General features: G+C 46.4%; 1 protein-coding gene across 10 annotated transcripts in view; it reads right to left on the reverse strand.

Moving 5' to 3' along the window:
- Window positions 1-14,556, reverse strand: part of LOC139228830 (protein-arginine deiminase type-2-like) — a 120,999-nt gene that overhangs the window by 50,729 nt on the left and 55,714 nt on the right. The window contains exon 3 of one of the 10 annotated variants that reach the window (XM_070860252.1): window positions 4,621-4,674. The exons of 8 other annotated variants lie outside the window; for them this stretch is intronic. The gene's annotated coding sequence lies outside the window, so the exon portion shown is untranslated. Of the gene's footprint in view, window positions 1-4,620; window positions 4,678-14,556 lie in introns of all 10 variants that reach the window. One more of the 10 variants, XM_070860251.1, reaches the window with a different exon arrangement.

The raw sequence follows: 14,556 nt of genomic DNA on the forward strand, positions 1-14,556 counted from the left end.
CTTACTACTAGGGGGATCAAGGGGTATGGCGAGAAAGCAGGAATGGGGTACTGAAGTTGAATGTTCAGCCATGAACTCATTGAATGGCGGTGCAGGCTAGAAGGGCCGAATGGCCTACTCCTGCACCTATTTTCTATGTTTCTATGTTTCTATAAGGGGTAAGCCATTTAGGACCGAGATGAGGAGAAACTTCTTCATCCAGAGAGTGGTGAACCTGTGGAATTCTCTACCACAGAAAGTAGTTGAGGCCAATTCACTAAATATATTCAAAAGGGAGTTAGATGAAGTCCTTACTACTCGGGGGATCAAGGGATATGGCGAGAAAGCAGGAAGGGGGTAGTGAAGTTTCATGTTCAGCCATGAACTCATTTAATGGCGGTGCAGGCTAGAAGGGCTGAATGGCCTGCTCCTGCACCTATTTTCTATGTTTCTATGTTTCATCTAAGTCATTAATATAGATTGTAAATAGCTGAGGCTATACAGCCTGCCAATCCGAAAAAGTCCCATTCATTCCTACTCTCTTTTTTCTGTCCATTAACCAATCCTCAATCCATGCTGACATATCACCCCCAATCCCATGTCCTAATTTTGTGTAATAAGCTCTTGTGTGGCACCTTATCGAAAGCTTTTTGAAATTCCCAATACATTACATCCACTGGTTCCCTCTTATCCATCCTACTACAGGGTAGTTACATCTCCAAAAACTCTAACAAATTTGTCAAGCACGATTTCCCTTTCACAAAACCATGTTGACTCTGCCTAATCATATTATGATTTTCTAAGTGTCCTGCTACCACGTCCCTAATAATAGATTCTAGCATTTTGCCTACAACTAATGCCAGGCTAACTGGCCTATAGTTTCCCATTTTTTCTCTTCCTCCTTTCTTAAATAGTGGGGTTATGTTTGCTACCTTCCAATCCTTGATGACAGTTCTAGAATCTAAGGAATTCTGGAACATTAATACCAATGCATCCACGATCTCTGCAGCTGCCCCTTTTAGGATACAGGTCGCCAGGTCCACCTTGTCGCCACTTAGTCCCATTACTTTCTCCAGCTCTATGGGCTGGAAATTCGATTGTGTAATGCCTCTGTTAGTGCCAGAGAGGGGCGGTAATGCGTTTCGAATTGCTTACCGTCCGGTGGTGCAGCTTGCAGTGCCCCGCCGGGAAATTTGGTGTCGCTTTGGTGGCAACGCCAAACGCTACCACCTCACTCGGTACTTTCATTCAGATCATGACGTCAGTCGTCCTGCAACATCCTGCTAACACCCCACACGCAAAATAAGGCATTCACCACATTTAGTATCCGCCCCTAATCACACCGGTTTCCTTAAAGGGACCATGCCCAACTATTTTTTGATAGTTTATCTGTCAGTCTTTTGCAACATTGAGCTACTGCAAACACTGCACAAAGGTGCACGGCTGCACCCAGGCTCTCCCAAGACTCCCTCCAGATGCTTATGGAGGGAGTCGCAGCATGAGGGCACAAGCAGGAGGAGCTGGCTGCAAGGGCGCAAACCTTCCAATGATCTCAGTAGATCATGAAACGTTACTGCAAAGCCACACTCAACCTCATCCTGCTGTGCCACTCATCACATCCCCATCACTCTGCCTTTCCTACTCTACCCCTGCACATCCTTACACCAACTTACCTTGCACCTCCACCCATCCCTCTCTCTCTCTCTCTCTCTATCTCCATTATCAGTTCCCCATTTCACTAGCCACCCCTCACACTCGCCCTCATCCTTGTCCAATCATACCAACCAACAACACACAAGGGTAGGTACATAGAAACATAGAAAATAGGTGCAGGAGTAGGCCATTCGGCTCTTCGAGCCTGCACCGCCATTCAATGAGTTCATGGCTGAACATGCAACTTCAGTACACCATTCCTGCTTTCTCGCCATACCCCTTGATTCCCCCTAGTAGTAAGGACTACATCTAACTTCTTTTTGAATATATTTAGTGATTTGCCTCAACAACTTTCTGTGGTTTGAAAATTCGCTGCACTCCCTCAATAGCAAGAATGTCCTTCATCAAGTTAAGAGACCAAAACTGTACACAATACTCCAGGTGTGGCCACATCAAGGACCTGAAAAAATGTAGTAGCACCTCCCTGACCCTTTACTCAAATCCCCTCGCTATGAATGCCAACATGCCATTTGCTTTCTTAACCGCCTGCTGTACCTGCATGCCAACCTTCAATGACTGATGTACCATGACACCCAGGTCTCGTTGCACCTCCCCTTTTCCTAATCTGTCACCTTTCAGATAATAGTCTGTCTCTCTGTTTTTACTACCAAAGTGGATAACCGCACATTTATCCACATTATACTTCATCTGCCATGCATTTGCCCACTCACCTAACCTATCCAAGTCACTCTGCAACCTCATAGCATCCTCCTAGCAGCTCACACTGCCACCCAACTTAGTGTCGTCTGCAAATTTGGAGATACTACATTTAATCCCCTCGTCTAAATCATTAATGTACTTGGGTCCTTTAGCCAATGTTCATGTAGAGTTAATGTTGATGTGTTGTTGAACATTGAAATCTTTATTTTCAGGACTTTGCATTCTTGGACAGATTTGTGAGCACCTTTGGAAGTGACCCTGGACTGTAATTAGGGTAGAGTGTGTTGATAGGTTAGCCTCTACCTGTGCTGATACACCATAGACTGGACTTTTGATTTGTTGCTGCCTCTGTTTTCGCCCCAGAGGGACGGTAATGGCAGCGGAAAGCATTTCCGGGCGGGTGGCCAACTTCCAGCACTCCGCCTGGATCTTCGGTGTCAGTTTGCGGGGGCACAGAACAGTCCTGCCCAGGAGAGGCGAACTGGTGTGCAACGCCTCTGGTTGCGACACCATCTTGATATTTCTTTTAACTAGACTCATGGAATCATAGAATGATACAGCACAGAAGGAGGCCATTCGGCCCATTGTGCCTGTGTTGGCAATCACACCGTAGATGTAAGATTCCATAATTTAATATAATCATTAGTTCTCACCGTTTATTCTCCTTTTACACCTTTCTACAATATTAATACAATCTGGCCTGGAATTTCCTTGAAATGAGTTACGCCACTGTTGCATCTTTAAAAGTGATGCGCTGCCGCTTGGCCTATAGAGGGAGCAACACTCAGGTTTCCTGGGTCTTAATATTTCCATACCCATTGGTGCAGGCATTGGTGTAAAACCATCGCAAGCAACTGAACCAACAGGAAACTGCTGTGCAGCCTTTTCAATGCACTGTTCAGCTTGCGCAGTTCGGGTAAGACAGGAACAGAGTTTGTCTCTTTCATTTCTCTCTCACATTACATCACTGCATGTCTTACCAACATTTTTATTATACAGACAGAATTATGAATACTCAACTGCCATCAGTGTCCAGAGGCGAAGATCGCACAACTTCACTCATTCAGACCTCCAAGCACTCTTGGAGGGTATTGAAGGCAGGATAAAGAAACTCCTGGGTGTGGGAGCCATTCGCATCCAGAATTATCACTCGAGCCACCTGGAGAGAAGTGGCACTGGCACTGACTGTCATTCTCTGTCATGGCAGGCAAGGTAAGATACAGCACATCTCGCCCTTTTCTTTCTTGCCCACCCAGGGCACCAACATACTCTTCACCCTTTTAATGCTACACTTCCTCAACTAACTTTTCACAATGCTCTTTGGTTAAAGGGTGGAGGCTCGAACTCAACATCTTGCAATATGACTACCCAGCTCCCCTCACACCAATTATTTTCATTCACAACTCGAAAACCCCTTCCTCATATGACCACATCTCTTACTTCATTTCTTCTATGACACTTGATACACGCTCCTCAACTACTACCCTTACCCTCAATCACTCCATCTTCTTGCAGGACAAATTGGTGTGCAATGTTTGCCACAGGCAAGCCACCAGAGGGGAGACTTGGGTATCTTGCCTCCCTTCGGACAGGGCTATGGAACTCGTGGGGAGGCATACGGCTCTTGCCATGCATATTGCTGTGCTTGGTTGCATCTTGCCAGAGCCAGATTACTGACTGAGCACCTGCACCGTCACCGTGGCATCCCTTAGATGCACCACACAAACACAACCTACCACTCCTTTCACTGTCTCCTTAATCTCAAGGGGGTGATGCTCACCCACTATTAGCTTTTACCCTCCTTTCCTGCAGATCTACTACAGCAACAGGGATGGGGAGGGTGTGTGTGGTGGTGGGGGGTTAGGGGCTGGGGTGAACAGGAGGAAGATGATAATGGTGAAGAGGATGATTAAGATCAAACCATCCAGGAGTTGCTGCTGCAAGATCTTGCTGTCCCTGAGGACAGCAGCACATGGCAGGCCTCCAGCGATCCCACCCACACTTTAACCTAATAGCTTGGACAGGCTGATCACAGCCAGCTATCTGTCTGGGCAATCAAATAGTCAATGATATACAAAAGAAATGCTAATCACAGTAAAGGAACAGAAAAGAAGTGGCTAAATTGAACAAATTATGCAACAAGATTCTGTAACACTTTTCTTGGAGATATCAGCAACATTTGGTTAGCAAACATAGCTTTACCCTCTCCATCTTTCATTCATAAAGCACTTCCCGCCCCACCCCTACCTCCCCCAGTTGACAACGTACTCTTCAATGGGCTCTGTAGTAAGTTCCAGATTGTGTGTCACACATATTTGTATCCTGCTGTAGAGAGAGAGAAAGAGAGTATCTCTTCATTCAATGAAAGAAAGAAAGAAAGAAAAACTTATGTTTATATAGCACCTTTCATGACCACTGGACATCTCAAAGCTTTACAACCAATGAAGAACTTTTGGGGTGTAGTCACTGTTGTAATGTGGGAAATGTTACTTCAAATTTCAAAAAATGCTTTGTTGAATTTTGAAGCCAACTAATTATATCACTTGTAGGCTGTTGACATTAGAAAAGGTAATTCATGAACAACTGTAAGACAGATATTCTCATTTATAGCATTTATGAGGCAAAGGAGAAAAAGGAGGCAAATTGAGAGTAAAACAGACAGATACTTTCTTTCACAGAATCATACAGCACAGAAGGAAGCTCTTCCACCCATCGTGCCTTTGAAAGAGCTATTCAATTAGACCCACTTCCCCATCTCTTTCCCTGTAGTTCTGCAAATCTTTCCTTTTTAAGTATTTATGCACTTCCCTTTTGAAAGTTACTACAGCTGTACTGAATCTGCTTCCACCATCCTTTCAAGCAATGAATTACAGATCATAACAACTCACTGAGTAAAAGAAATTCTCCTCATCTTCCCCTGGCTTTTTGTTCAATTATTTTAAATCTGTATCCTCTGCTTACCGATCCCCTGTCAGTGAAAACCTTCTCCCGATCTACTCTATCACAACCACTCATTCCCAATTTTGGCCATGACTTGCATCAATTTTTTTGGAGTAAGTTGTTTTTTCTGGCGTAAGTTAAAAAATGCCATTTTCCCCCCAAATTTTGTTCCAGAGTCAGTCAATTAGGTATGATTTTTTTTAGTTCCGTTTTTTTTCCAAAACGGGGCGTCCCCAGACACTTACGCCAGTTTTGGCCATTTATGCCACTTTGGCCAGCTAAAACTTACTCCAAATCGACTAAGGTCCTGTGGCCAGCTCTGAAAAACTTTGTGGGCAGTTAAGAAAACGGCGCCGGTTTGTACATTTAAAGCACCAAGACTTACAAAGCACTAAACAAACCACAAAAAGTAATAAGCAATCAATCAATAACAAATAAAAAATAGAAGTCCTACCTTTATGCCAGAATCAAGTTTTTTTTTTAAAGATCCCCCCCCCCATCAAAACACTCTTTCTCCCCCCCCCCCAATCAAAACACTCTTTCTCCCCCCCCAATCAAAACACTCTTTTTCTCCCCTCCCTCCCCAAAACACTCTTTCTCCACACCACCCCCCAAAACTCTCCTCCTCCTCCTCCTCCCCACCCCCCCCCCCCAATCAAAACTCTCAAGCACAACCATCAATGAATAAAAAATAAAACTAAAGTCCTACCTCAGCCCGGGGACACAGCGGGCCGGCCGGCGGGTGCGGGAGGCCACTCGGCCGGGGATAGGGTGCAGCGAGATTGGGGCGTCCCTTCGGCCGGGGATAGGGGCTGCGAGCATCAGGTCCTGCTCACAACCCACAGGACACGCTGGGAGGGCAGGAGCATGCGTGCAGACTTCACTGCACATGCGCGCAGACTTCACTGCACATGCGCGCAGGTGCTGACACTGTTTTCAGCACTGGCCTGTTGCTCCGCCCCCATTTCACAATGCACGCCACGCTGGGACTCCGGGGACTGGGACAAGCGGCCAGGATGGGTCGACTTTTTTTCGGCGCCGTTTCCAGCGCGCAAAGTGTGCCGAAAAAAGGAGTTGAGCAAAATTGAGCCCATAATTTTGAACACCTCTATTAAATCGCCACTTAAACTTCTCTGCTCTAAAGAGAACAATCCCAGCTTCTCTAGTCTCTCCACATAACTGAATTCCCTCAACCCTGGTACCAATCTGGCAAATCTCCTCTGCACCCTCTCCAAAGCCTTAACATCCTTTCTAAAGTGTGGTGCCTTCTACATTTTAATTTAGTTCTTCAAAACGACAACCTCCTCCCTGTTGTTTGTATGTTTCCACTTATCTTTAGGTCTTTCCACACTGTCCACCACATTACCTAATCAAGATAGCAAGCTGACATCTGACCCCATACATTTGCCAATCTCTTGAGCTCCGTGCAGGGAGATACATCTGGGCCTCTGTGGGTCACTCTCCCTCTGAATTCCCTCCCTCCTATGTGGAACTATGTAGGAGCAGGAGTCGGCCATTTGGCCCCTCGAGCCTGCTCCGCCATTCAATAAGATCATGGCTGATCTGATCCTGGCCTCAACTCCACTTCCCTGCCCACTCCCCATAACCCTTGACTCCCTTATCATTCAAAAATCTGTCTTTCTCCATCTTAAATATATTCAAAGACCCAGCCTCCACAGCTCCCTGTGGTAGAGAATTCCAAAGATTCACAACACTATGAGAGAAGAAATTCCTCCTCATATCTCCTCATCTCAGTTTTAAATGAGCCGTCCCTTATTCTAAGACTATATCCCCTAGTTTTAGCTCCCCCTATGAGTGGAAACATTCTCTCTGCATCTACCCTGTCAAGCCCCCTCAGAATCTTATATGTTTCAATAAGATCACCTTTCATTCTTCTAAACTCCAAAGAGTATAGGCCCAAACTGCTCAACCTTTCTTCATATGACAACCCCTTCATCTCGGGAATCAACCTTGTGAACCTTCTCTGAACTGCTTCCAATGCAAGTATATCCTTCCTTAAATAAGGAGACCAAAATTGCATGCAGTACTCCAGGTGTGGTCTTACCAACGCCCTGTACAGTTGTAGCAGGACTTCCTTACTTTTATATTCCATTCCCCTTGCAATAAAGGCCAGCATTGCATTTGCCTTCCTGATTATTGCTGTACCTGCATGCTAATTTTTTGCGATTCATGCACAAGAACCCCCAGATCCCTCTGTACCGCAGCAGTTTGTAATTTCTCCCCATTTAAATAGTAATTTGCTTTTTTATTTTTCCTACCAAAGTGGATAACCTCACATTTTCCCACATTACCTTCCATCTGCCAAATTTTTGCCCACTCACTGAGCCTATCTATATCCCTTTGTAGATTCTTTGCGTCATCCTCACAATTTGCTTTCCCGCCTATCTTTGTATCGTCAGCAAATTTGGCTACATTACACTCGGTCCCTTCATCCAAGTCATTAATATAGATTGTAAATAGTTGAGGGCCCAGCATTGATCCCTGTGGCACCCCACTAGTTACAGTTTGCCAGCCTGAAAATGACCCATTTATCCCAACTCTCTGTTTTCTGTTAGTTAGCCAATGCTCGATCCACACCAATATATTATCCCAACCCCGTGAGCTCTTATCTTTGTGCAGTAATCTTTTGTACCTTATCGAATGCTTTCTGGAAATCCAAATATACATCAACTGGTTCTCCTTTATCCACTTTGCTCATTACATCCTCAAAGAACTCCAGCAAATTTGTCAAACATGATTTCCCTTTCAAAAAACCATGCTGACTCTGCTTAACTGCATTATGATTTTCTAAATGTCCTGCTACTACTTCCTTAATGATGGACTCCAGCATTTTCCCAATGACAGATGTTAGGCTAACTAGCCTATAGTTTCCTGCTTTTTGTCTGGCTCCTTTTTTAAATAGAGGTGTGTTACATTTGCGGTTTTCCAGTCCACTGGGACCTCTCCAGAATTCAGGGAATTTTGGTAGATTAAAGCTGTTGTAGGGCACTTCCAAAGGCAAAGGCACCTGCGGGGTATATGTGTGTATATATGTGTATATATATATAAAATGGCTGCCAGAGATTCCGCAAAGCATTAGGGGAACTTAACTAGCCAACTTGACTACATTCCTAGTTAACTGATGTAGCTGCATTTCCTCACACAGGAACATGCAAAAGGGCGTGCTCAGCAAAATATCTCTAATCAGCAACCCCCAGTCAAGATGTCCTGCTGGATTTCTGAATAATGGGATTCCTGTGTTAAGATAAGGAGGTTAGGCGTAAACAGGACCCAAGGACAGTAGATAAGGAGGTCTGGAAAACATCACGAGACCATGAGTAAGCCCCTAACTAAGCATGAGGTGATCACGCAGTCCCCTGCTGCTTGGGGGCAATTCCATTGGCCCAAAGAAACCGATATGTAATCTATACTCATTATGATTGGATTGTGTCCAGCCGAAATGGGCTGAGTAACTGCAGTAGACTGTTGTAAAACATATAAGTATCAATGAAATTCTTTGTTCGGTGGAGAGGAGTGCCTGGAGTTACCCAGAGGCTTTCTCCTCACCGGCGTAAATAAAGCCGTTTTGATGTTTGGAACCGACCTAAGTGATGAGTGATTCCTCCTGGATTCATTCGCGCTAACAACAACCAATGCATCAACTATCTCTGCAGCCATTTCTTTCAAGACCCTAGGATGCATACCATCAGGTCCTGGGGACTTGTCCACCTTTAGTCCCATTAATTTGTCTAATACTTTATCTCTAGTGATAGTAATTGTTTTAAGTCCCCTCCCCCCACCCCACCCCCCGCAATAGCTGCTTGATTATCAATTATTGGGATGCTTTTAGTGTCTTCTATCGTGAAGACTGATACAAAATTTTGGTTCAAAGTCTCTGCCATTTCCTTGTTTGCCATTATTAATTCTCCAGTCCGATCCACTAAGAGACCAACTTACTTTAAGCTACTTGTTTCCTTTTTCTATACCTGTAGAAGCTCTTACTGTCTGTTTTTATAATTCTTGCTAGTTTACTAGCTATCTTCTCTGTCTTTATCATTTTTTGTCATCCTTTGCTGGTTTCTAAAAAGTTCCCAATCCAGGCCTTCCACTGTCCTTCGCAACATTGTATGCCTTTGTTTTCAATTTGATACCATCCTTTACTTCCTTAGTTAGCCAGGGTGGTTCACCTTTCTCTTAGCATCTTGATTTCTGACTGGAATAAATCTTTGCTGAGAGTTATGAAATATCTCCTTAAATGTTTGCCACAGCGTTTCTATGGTCTTACCCTTTAATATATTTTCCCAGTCCACTTTAACCAACTCTGCCTTCATACCTTTGTAATGACCTTTATTTAAGTTCAGGACACTAGTTTGAGACCTAGCTTTCTCACCCTTAAACTGAATTTAAAATTCTACCATGTGATGATCACTCTTCCCAAAAGTGGTAATCTTGACACTTACCTCAGTGGTAGAGCACACGGTGCCAGGAATCATTGGCATCAAACCTAGCATTGCTCTGGTGAATTGGCGAGCAAGCACATTGCAAACAGGCTGATACCCAACATTTAGTATCGGAAACATTCTCATTTTCACAGGTTTAAAACCAATTTTCTGAAACTTATGAAATATGATTCAATAGGTATTTTAATAAAAGAAGTGTTGCAGTTGAGATATGCTCCCTGCCCTGCCTTACCACAGCAATCACTGTCATCACAGGAATTTGAGGGCAATGTAACATCAGAATCTCCATACTGCGCAGTACAATAGATTAGCTCTATCTGCACCCAACAGTGCTTAAAATGGGCCCAATCCAGTAATGTCAACATTGTGCCACCAGATGATTAGATACAGCAAAGGATATGAAAAGAATTGTTGCATTCTAAGAGTTCAACTGAAATTCTCTTTCAAGGGCTTGAATAACAAAGGTCTCGATGTGAAATTACATAGATCGCCCATCTCAAAATCTTAAATGGGCCAGCCAGGATTATGTCTTTAGTTGGGATATATACAAAGCTTCAATGGGGTGTGGAAGAACAGTATCAGTTTGAACTTGTTTGGTGGGCAGGTGTGCTACATGCATTGTGAGGAGAGGAGAAGAGTGCCAATATGAACTGGAAGGATTAGAAAGAGGAAGTCTGTTTCAGTGAAGGGATGAGGAGTTGAATGGGATCTATGAACTAGGTCCACAGAATCATAGTAGTCCAGAGGCTGGGATTAGGTTGAAGAAAATTTTTTAAAATGTAGCTCAGTGGACTTGAATGTCATTATATTCTGTAAAAGATAAACAAAAACACAAATTAGCAACAACTTACATTTATATAGCACCTTTAACATAATAAAACATCCCAAGGCGCTTCACAGGAGTGTTATCAAAAAACAAAAAAGGGGTGAGGCCATAGAGGGTTTTGAAAACAAGGATGAGAATTTTTAAATTGAGGCATTACTTAACTGGGAACCAATGCAGATCAGCAAGCATAGGATAGATACGTGAGTGGGACTTGGTGGGAGTTAGGACATGTGTAGCAGAGTTTTGGATGAAAAATCATACATAATGCAGAAGTTTTGATAGGATAATGATTATTCATAGTGCAGATCTAGTACAGAACTTGGCTGTTTGTTTGGCTGGAAACATTCACACGCAAGTGAAGTCGGACATGTAGAAACAGAGTTACCGCTATAGCCTTAGGATAGAATGGGCATTTTTGTGGCATCTGCTGAGTGTGAATGAGTGCTCCAATCTACACGCAATATTCTAACCCGGGAGGGGTGGTAGATTTTAGACTTTGTGCAATAGTGTAAACTGAGTGATAGCAGCTGTCCATTAAAACAATCGGGAGAGATGTAAAACAGCCTGCCAATTCGTTAGCATCTGTTTTACACGCTCGCACAAAGTGAAAATCTACTCCTGGGCCTGTTACAAATTTTGTGGGTTTTACACTAGATAGTCTCTCAAATTCAAAGTCACCGCTCACAACTGTAAGTCGATCTCAAGCCACCTACCGCCCAGTATACAATTAAACAATAGCATGACCCAGGAGATCATAACATAGAATCCTACATGAGAACATAAGAAATAGGAGCAGGAGTAGGTCATTTGGCCCCTCAAGCCTGCGCCGCCATTCAATAAGATCATGGCTGATCTGATCATGGACTCAGCTTCACTTCCCTGCCCCCTGCCCACTCCCCATAACCCTTTACTCCATTATCGCTCAAAAATCTGTCTATCTCCGCCTTAAATATATTCAATGACCGAGCATCCAGAGCTCTCTGGGGCACAGAATTCCATAGATTTACAACCCTCCGAGAGAAGAAATTTCTCCTTATCTCAGTTTTAAATGGGCGGTCCCTTATTCTAAGATTATGTTCCCTAGTTTTAGTTTCCCCTATGAGTGGAAATATCCTCTCTGCATCCACCTTGTCGAGCCCCCTCATTATCTTATAAGTTTCAATAAGATCACCACTTATTCTTCTGAACTCCAATGAGTGCAGGCCCAACCTACTCAACCTATCTTCATAAGTCAACCCCCTCATCTCCAGAATCAACCTAGTGAACCTTTTCTGAACAGCCTCCAATGCAAGTACATCCTTCCTTAAATACGGAGACCAAAACTGTACACAGTACTCCAGGTGTGGCCTCACCAATATCCTGTACAGTTGTAGCAGGACTTCTCTGCTTCTATACTCTATCTCCCTTGCAATAAAGGCCAACATTCCATTTGCCTTCCTGATTACTTGCTGTACCTGCATACTAACTTTTTGTGTTTCATGCACAAGGACCCCCAGGTCTCTCTGTACTGCAGCACTTTGCAATTTTTCTCCATTTAAATTATAATTTGCTTTTCTATTATTTCTGCCAAACTGGATAACCTCACATTTTCCCACATTATACTCTATCTGCCAAATGTTTGCCCACTCACTTAGCTTATCTAAATCTTTTTGCAGATTTTTTGTGTCCACCTCACAATTTGCTTTCCCACCCATCTTTGTATCATCAGCAAACCTGGCTACATTACACTCAGTCCCTTCATCCAAGTCATTAATATAGATTTTAAATAGTTGAGGACCCAGCACTAATCCCTGCGGCACCACACTGGTTACTGATTGACAACCGGAAAATGATCCATTTATCCCGACTCTCTGTTTTCTGTTCGTTAGCCAATCCTCTACCCATGCTAATATATTACCCCCAACCCCGTGAGCTTTTATCTTGAGCAATAACCTCTTATGTGGCACCTTATCGAATGCCTTCTGGAAATCCAAATACACCACATCCACTGGTTCCCCCTTATCCACCCTGCTCGTTGCATCCTCAAAGAACTCCAGCAAATTTGTCAAAAACCTTCATAAAACCATGTTGACTCTGCTTGATTGAATCATGCTTTTCCAAATGTCCCACTACGGCTTCCTTAATAATGGACTCCAGTATTTTCCCAACGACAGATGTTAGGCTAACCGGTCTATAGTTTCCTGCTTTTTGTCTGCCTCCTTTTTTAAATAGGGACGTTACATTTGAGGTTTTCCACTGGGACCGCCCCAAAATACAGGGAATTTTGGTAGATTACAACCAATGCACCCACTATCTCTGCTGCCACTTCTTTTAAGACCCTCAGATGTAAGCCAACAGGTCCAGGGGACTTGTCTGACTTTAGTCCCATTATTTTACCTCGTACTACTTCATTCGTGATAGTGATTGTATTAAGTTCTTCCCTCCCTATAGCCGCTTGATTATCCACTATTGGGATGTTTTTGCTCTCTTCTACCGTAAAGACCAATATTTGTTCGACGTCTCTGCCATTATCCTGGTAGTTTCAACTGATTACTGAAATCTTGCACATGCTGTTACTTGTATCCTCCTGTCTTTAAGGAAGGCTGACTTATGAGATACAACTATAATCCATCCGAACTGAGAGGTTATACCCATCAGGAAAGATTGAACAGGCTGGGACTCTTTTCTCGAGAAAAGAGGAGACTGAGGGGTGACCTGATAGAGGTCTTCAAGATTATATCGGTTGAACCTCCTTTATCTGGCACCCTCGGGACCTGGCCTGTGCTGAATAAGGGATTTTGCTGGATAAAGTGAGATGGCCCGAGGTCGGGGAGGGACGGAGGTCGGTCGGTGCCCCGGGCGGGCCCGAAGTGTCGGCGACTGCGAAGTGGCGGCGCGGCCCCCAGCGGCCCGAGTGTCGGCGACTGCGAAGTGGCGGCGCGGCCCCCAGCGGCCCGAGTGTCGGCGACTGCGAAGTGGCGGCGCGGCCCCCAGCGGCCCGAAGTGTCGGCGATTGCGAAGTGGCGGCGCGGCCCCCAGCGGCCCGAGTGTCGGCGACTGCGAAGTGGCGGCGCGGCCCCCAGCGGCCCGAGTGTCGGCGGGCCGAGTGTCGGCAGGCCCCTGGTGGGCCGAGTGTCGGCAGGCCGAGTGTCGGCAGGCCCCCGGTGGGCCGAGTGTCGGCGGGCCGAGTGTCGGCAAGCCCCTGGCGGGCCGAGTGTCGGCAAGCCCCTGGCGGGTCGAGTGTCGGCGGGCCGAGTGTCGGCAAGCCCCCGGCGGGCCGAGTGTCGGTGGGCCGAGTGTCGGCGGGCCGAGTGTCGGCAAGCCCCCGGCGGGCCGAGTGTCGGTGGGCCGAGTGTCGGCAAGCCCCCGGTGGGCCGAGTGTCGGTGGGCCGAGTGTCGGCGGGCCGAGTGTCGGCAAGCCCCCGGCGGGCCGAGTGTCGGTGGGCCGAGTGTCGGCGGGCCGAGTGTCGGCAAGCCCCCGGCGGGCCGAGTGTCGGTGGGCCGAGTGTCGGTGGGCCGAGTGTCGGCAAGCCCCCGGCAGGCCGAGTGTCGGTGGGCCGAGTGTCGGCGGGTCGAGTGTCGGCAAGCCCCCGGCGAGCCGAGTGTCGGCGGGCCCCTGGCGAGCTGAGTGTCGGTGGGCCGAGTGTCGGCGGGCCGAGTGTCGGCAAGCCCCCGGCGGGCCGAGTGTTGGTAGGCTGAGTGTCGGTGGGCCGAGTGTCGACAAGTTCCCGGCGGGCCGAGTGTCGGTGAGCCGAGTGTCGGTGGGCCGAGTGTCGGGAAGCCCCCGGCGGGCCGAGTGTCAGTGGGCCGGGTGTCGGTGGGCCGAGTGTCGGCAAGCCCCCGGCGGGCCGAGTGTCGGTGGGCCGAGTGTTGGTGGGCCGAGTGTCGGCAAGCCCCCGGCGGGCCGAGTGTCGGTGGGCCAAGTGTCGGCGGGCCGAGTGTCGGCAAGCCCCCGGCGGGCCGAGTGTCGGCGGGCCCCTGGCGAGCTGTGTGTCGGTG

The sequence above is a fragment of the Pristiophorus japonicus genome, chromosome 18, assembly GCF_044704955.1.
Source record: "Pristiophorus japonicus isolate sPriJap1 chromosome 18, sPriJap1.hap1, whole genome shotgun sequence".
In the NCBI taxonomy this organism is placed as follows: Eukaryota; Metazoa; Chordata; class Chondrichthyes; family Pristiophoridae; genus Pristiophorus; species Pristiophorus japonicus.